Source organism: Equus asinus, unplaced genomic scaffold (assembly GCF_041296235.1).
Source record: "Equus asinus isolate D_3611 breed Donkey unplaced genomic scaffold, EquAss-T2T_v2 contig_318, whole genome shotgun sequence".
Classification (NCBI taxonomy): Eukaryota; Metazoa; Chordata; class Mammalia; order Perissodactyla; family Equidae; genus Equus; species Equus asinus.
This window is the reverse complement of record NW_027224981.1, coordinates 159,920-166,405: the sequence shown is the minus strand read 5'-3', so window position 1 is coordinate 166,405 and position 6,486 is coordinate 159,920. Positions and strand designations below refer to the sequence as shown.

Here is a 6,486-nt window from a genome sequence, read left to right as displayed (position 1 = left end):
TTATTAGTTTTTTATTCTACAACACCCAGTAGATAGATACTGTACATAGCATTATTTTTACAGTTTACAGGTGAATGATCTAAAGTTTAAAGAGGTTTAGTGACTTGCCGAGTGTCCAGTGAATATTAGATGTCAAAGTCAAGCATTGTTTCCAGGTCAAACTCCAAATCAAAAACCATCCTCCTAGTCTGAAACACCAGTGTTTCTCACAGATACTATCGCAAATGTCACTTGTATCTATACAATAAGCATTTGTAACTAAGAAAACAAAACAAAACCACTTTATTTTGTTTGGAGGGGGTAAGAAACAGGAAATGCTTGCCTTGCTCAATCTATTCAAATTTTGCCCCAGCCCTCGGCCTCACTGCAGAAGATATATAGCTAATATGCAGACATAAAATTTAATGAAGTGACAGAGTGAACTCTTCATTGATGGCCCATGGTGAAAAAAGTCACAGAAAATGGAAATTAATGGGTAATTTGAAGAACTATTTGTATTCACTGGTCACTCTTATTTTCCATATTGTCTTTGTCCAGACAACAAAAAAATTGCAAAAGTTATCAGTTAATATCCTCTTCAGCACTACTCACTCTCCAACATTGACACAAGCTGGTGAATGGTTAAATAACTGTCCAAGAGACGAGCAGAAGAAAAATCTCATGAATATTTCCGCAGTTCAGACACATGCCATTTTAGGAATCTATTGTTTCCTTGCTGTGAGTCTGTGGTAAAAATGCCTGAAGATCAGTGCAGCAGGAAGTACTCTCAGTAAGATTACTCAGAAACAAGTCAAAATTAATAAAATTCCAATAATCATGAAGAGGGCTTTATTCAGCAGAACACATTTGCTTTTTCTATCAGTCTCATTTCCTCATAGACAAAAGCAACAAAACCAAGAATCAGTATATATCCAGGAAAAACAGGAAAGGAATACAGTTGAAGGGTAAACAGCATTCTGCAATCCTTTGTTAAGAAAGAAACTTTATAATAAAATTATTATCTACTAAGTCTATTTTCACATTTTCAAACTAGAAGAACATTTATTTGTGAGTATGTGGAAATACTTTTTTTACACGTGGTACTTATCTGCAAATTCAATTAGTTATAATTGTGTACCCCCCCAAACATTTGGATACCTTTCCACAATTTTCCTTTTTCTTTCTTGCCTCAACACAAGCCCTATCTTTGCAAAGATAAGAGATCCACCAACTGCTCCCTCCCTCCAAATTTCAAACTGACTTACCCACAAGAATCAGATAAGTCAGTGTCCTCAGTACCATTATCGAGCCTGGAGAGTTGTTCCTTTATTCTTTAACCACCAACAAATGCAAGAATATATCATTAGAAATGTGCTACATGGAACAGTGATATGAAAAATTTATTTCAACAAAAAGAATCCTTTGAATCTAAAAAACAGAGGAAACATGATTTGGCTCACTGGAAGACCTAATTTTTTAGAAATAATTTTAGAATTATTCTCCAGAAAACACTGTATTTCCATAGACACTTCCAAGACTGAATTTTGCAAATAGCTGTTTCTCTTTCTCTCTCTCTTTCTATCTCTGTCTGTCTGTCTTTCTCACTCTCTTTTTCTCTCTCTCTCAAGATGGATATATATAGCACTGACTCAAACAAATGACATCGGTATTGCTGGATGGAACCTTCATTGACAGGTAAGACATATCAAAGCCATCACAGACTTCTGATATCAATTTATTCAGGCCAGTGTGAAAGATGGAAAATGTACATTGTCAGAACCAAGTAACTTTGTATACTTACTGTTTTGGTTGAAATCAGGTACAATTGCTCTACAATTCATAAACTGATAGAACTCTAAAAAACTATAAGTTAATTAGTTATTTGGAACCTGGGTCCCTCTACCACCTTCTACTTGTCACATATCATGGATATCTTTTCTCCTCCTTGGACAGGATTCAAATAACTTCCTGAGATAAGGACTCCATTCAATAAATAATCAGATTTCACAAGTGTCAATATCCCCCCATCTCTTTCTATATATGTATTTACATCTCACCTTTCAGGCATGGGTCTAACATGGGTTATGGTTTTCGACTCATTTGAGTCACAGCTAAAGGATTAGAAATGCACATAGTAAGACGTTACATGTTTCTCTAGACTTATTTTTAAATGAGAATTAGCTACAATTTTTCAATAACTTGTAATCTACTTGTCCTAAAAAATAATACTTTAATCAGTTACTTGAAACTGATATTTAATTTTTCCCTAGAAATGAGACTTTATATATTTGTAATGAAGATCTGAGTCCTAGGAAAAACAACTTAGTGAATCAAGTTCACGTACATTTCTTTACTCCTGAACCCCTTCAGAATTACTTCTCCTTGCTTCAAATAGGTTTTCCTGCTCTCTGGGACCACTTTAGCAGAGTCTTATAGATGGGCAATCTGACAGCATTCTAAGGGTTTTTGCTGCTAATAAGGGTGACAAAAGGGGTAAGAAGCAACCCTCTTACGACCTATTTCTCTTTTATCCAACTAGTGTCAAGGACACTCTGTAATGTCATGCATGCTGCTGAAAACAAACCCCCCAAATCTCAATACATCTCCCTCTCTGTATTTATATATATATATATATTTCTGTTTATATATATCTATCTTTCTATCTCACATTTCATCAGAGGTTTCATCAGCGGTTTCTGTTGTCAATTTACTCAGGACAGTGTGAAAGGATTAAAAACACACATAGTAAGGTACCACGTGACTTCCAGACTTACTTTTTTGGTTCAAATTAGTTACAATTACTCTTGACCTCATTAACTGGTTTACTCAGAAAATTCACATGTAATCAGTTATCTGGAATGCAATATCTCCTTTTCCCTAGATATAATGCTATATATGTTTGTAACAAATATTTTAGACCTACCAAAAAAGTTAATGATTCGAGATTTAAGTACAGTTCTTTACTACTGAACTTGACCCATGGTGTAACAGCCTTTTGTGGTGGAAGTTATTTCAAAATCGACTTCAATTTGCAGGTGTGCTTCTGTCTTCCGCTACCTAATTTCCTGCTTCTCAAGTCCCTCCTTCACCCTTGACTGTCCTCGATCATGGCTGTCTTTCCTGGCCCTCAGATAGGGTCAAGTCACTGCAGGCCAGAGTCAGGGACTCCCTCTATACTAGGGTGGGTTTGGGTCTGGGACACCAGCCTCACACGGCAGCAGAACTCTGGAGGATGGGGGACAGATCCCAGTCTATTAGCTCCCATCTTCTCTGCTAAGGCCTCCTCTGGCTCCCTGTCCACTGCTAACTCCTCCTTGCTCCAAATAAGTTTCTCTCCTTCCTTGCCATCTCTAGTAGAATTTCATGCACAGTAATCAAGGGTGACAAATTCTAGGATTAAAAAGACTTCCCTTATGACCTGTGCATCTTTTCTATCTCAATTTCAAGACAAAGAATATTACACGTTGAAGCTTACCATGAGAGGGCTTTAAAAATATATGAAGGGAACTCTGTATTCCCAGGTGCTCCTGAGAGTGAACATCCCAAACATCAATTTCTCTGAATGTGTGTGTGTGTGTGTGTGTGTGTGTGTGTACACATATACGGACACATATATACGGATTTATTCGTCATAGCTCACTTGGCATCGTAGAAGGTTTCAGAAGATACTGTGGTCAGTTCACTCGGTGCAGGGCTAAAGGATTAAAAACACACATAGTAAGGCACCACACGACTTCTAGACTTACTTTTTTAGTTCAAATTAGCTACAATTACTCTTGATTTTATCAACCGGTTGACTCTTAGAAAATTCACATGTAAATCAGTTGTTTGGAATCCAATATCTCCTTTTCCCTGGAAATGATACTATATATGTTTGTAATGAATATTTTAGACCCACCAAAAAAGTTAATGACTCAAGATTTAAGTACAGTTCTTTACTACTGAACTTGACCCATGGTGTAACAGCCTTTTGTGGTGGAAGTTATTTCAAAATTGACTTCAATTTGCATGTGTGCATCCCTCTTCCCCTACCTAATTTCCTGCTTCTCAAGTCCCTCCTTCACACCTGACTGTCCTCGATCATGGCTGTCTTTCCTGGCCCTCAGATAGGGTCAAGTCACTGCAGGCCAGAGTCAGGGACTCCCTCTATACTAGGGTGGGTTTGGGTCTGAGACACCAGCCTCACACGGCAGCAGAACTCTGGAGGATGGGGGACAGATCCCAGTCTATTAGCTCCCATCTTCTCTGCTAAGGCCTCCTCTGGCTCCCTGTCCACTGCTAACTCCTCCTTGCTCCAAATAAGTTTCTCTCCTTCCTTGCCATCTCTAGTAGAATTTCATACACAGTAATCAAGGGTGACAAATTCTAGGATTAAAAAGACTTCCCTTATGACCTGTGCATCTTTTCTATCTCAATTTCAAGACAAAGAATATTACACGTTGAAGCTTACCATGAGAGGGCTTTAAAAATATATGAAGGGAACTCTGTATTCCCAGGTGTTCCTGAGAGTGAACATCCCAAACATCAATTTCTCTGAATGTGTGTGTGTGTGTGTGTGTGTGTGTGTGTACACATATACGGACACATATATACAGATTTATTCGTCATAGCTCACTTGGCATCGTAGAAGCTGTCAGAAGATACTGTGCTCAGTTCACTTGGTGCAGGGCTAAAGGATTAAAAACACACATAGTAAGGCACCACACGACTTCTAGACTTACTTTTTTAGTTCAAATTAGCTACAATTACTCTTGATTTTATCAACCGGTTGACTCTTAGAAAATTCACATGTAAATCAGTTGTTTGGAATCCAATATCTCCTTTTCCCTGGAAATGATACTATATATGTTTGTAATGAATATTTTAGACCTACCAAAAAAGTTAATGACTCAAGATTTAAGTACAGTTCTTTACTACTGAACTTGACCCATGGTGTAACAACCTTTTGTGGTGGAATTTATTTCAAAATCAACTTCAATTCTCAGCTGTGCATCCCTCTTCTCCTACCTAATTTCCTACCTCTCAAGTTCTTCCTTCACCTTTACTTTCACCTAACATGGTTGTTTTTCCTGGCCCTCAGAAAGGGTTAAGTGACTGCAGGCCTGAGTTGGGGACTCCCTCTATTGGGTGGTGGGTTTGGGTCTAGGACACCAGCCTCACATGGCAGCAGAACTCTGGAGGGTGAGGGACAGATCCCACTCTATTAGCTCCTTTCTTTGTGATGAGGGCTCCTCTGCTCTTTGTCCACTGCTACCTCCACCTTGACTTAAATTGGATTCTGTCCCCCTTTCACTCAATCTATAGAGTCTCAAAGGCAGAATGCTCCTATTTGGAGCATTCTGAAATTTTTCTAAGACTTTTGGGTGGTAGTTACTAAGAGGAAGAAGCATTCCTCTTATGACCTGTTCCTTTTTTATCCAACCAAATCCAATAAGATAAAAAGTTACCTAAAGGTGCTATGGTAAGAAGATTTAGAAACAGTGTCAAAGACACTGTACTGTCAAGGATACTCCTAAGAATGAATTTGGAAATTTATCTCTCTTTCTTTCATTGTATTTATGTTTGTGTATGTGTGTTTGTATGTCTGTGTTGATATAACTATATAAATACACATGTGTATATATAAAAAGATATATATTTATTTTTATTTATTCATTTATATCTCAAATTTCATGGGTGGCCCCCTCATAGCTTTTTGATGTTAATTCATTCAGAGCAGTGTTAAAGGACTAAAAAGTTACCTATTCAGATACCACATTTTAATTTTAGACTTGTTTGTTTTAATTCAAATAGCTGTAATTACTTTACAGCTTATGAACTGGTTGATCTTTACAAATTCACATATAGAGGAGATGGAGTTCAGCATCCCTGTTTTCTCATACTGCTGTTGCCTGGGACATGGGGGTTCCCAGCCTTATGACTTCAGAGGCACCCTTTGAACTGTCGCAGCATCTAGTCGTTGAGGGCTTTAGCCTCAGTGTCTACAGCACTCCAGAAAGCTTCAAGGAAAAGTTCCTTCTCAAGACCTGCAAGAACCCAATGGTACCCATAGGCTGCCTGGGCACGCTGGCTGCCCTCACCCATGACCTCTACTGCTTCCCTAGGGATCAGAGCCAGTGCTGCCAGCTCATGATATACAACCAGATTGCCACCCAGGGCTTCTCGCTCACAGCCACCTTGCTGGATCCAGCTTCATCAGCTATGAAGTCTCTGCCCAAGCCTGGCTTGGTCTTGAAAGCTCCGTGGAGATTATTCCCAGCCTGGGAGTAACCACTGGTCCTGCCACAGGATTTATTCCCTCATCTGCCCTGACCAGTCCCTGTGTCAATGGAGGAGCAAGTGGCCAATTGTGTAATCGACAGATTTTTTTTCAGGAATCTCAGATTCTGTTCACTTCGGGTGTCGCATACTTCTACTTGTGCCACACCCTCTTCACCCCCTACTTAATAAACTCTGATCCACTTGTAAAAAAAAATTCATGTATATATAACTAAATCTAGTATGTTA

General features: G+C 38.7%; 1 pseudogene; it reads left to right on the top strand.

The window, feature by feature from the left end:
- Nucleotides 1–5,877: 5,877 nt before the first annotated feature.
- On the top strand, nucleotides 5,878–6,249 carry LOC139043692 (HIG1 domain family member 2A pseudogene; annotated as a pseudogene).
- Nucleotides 6,250–6,486: the final 237 nt, after the last annotated feature.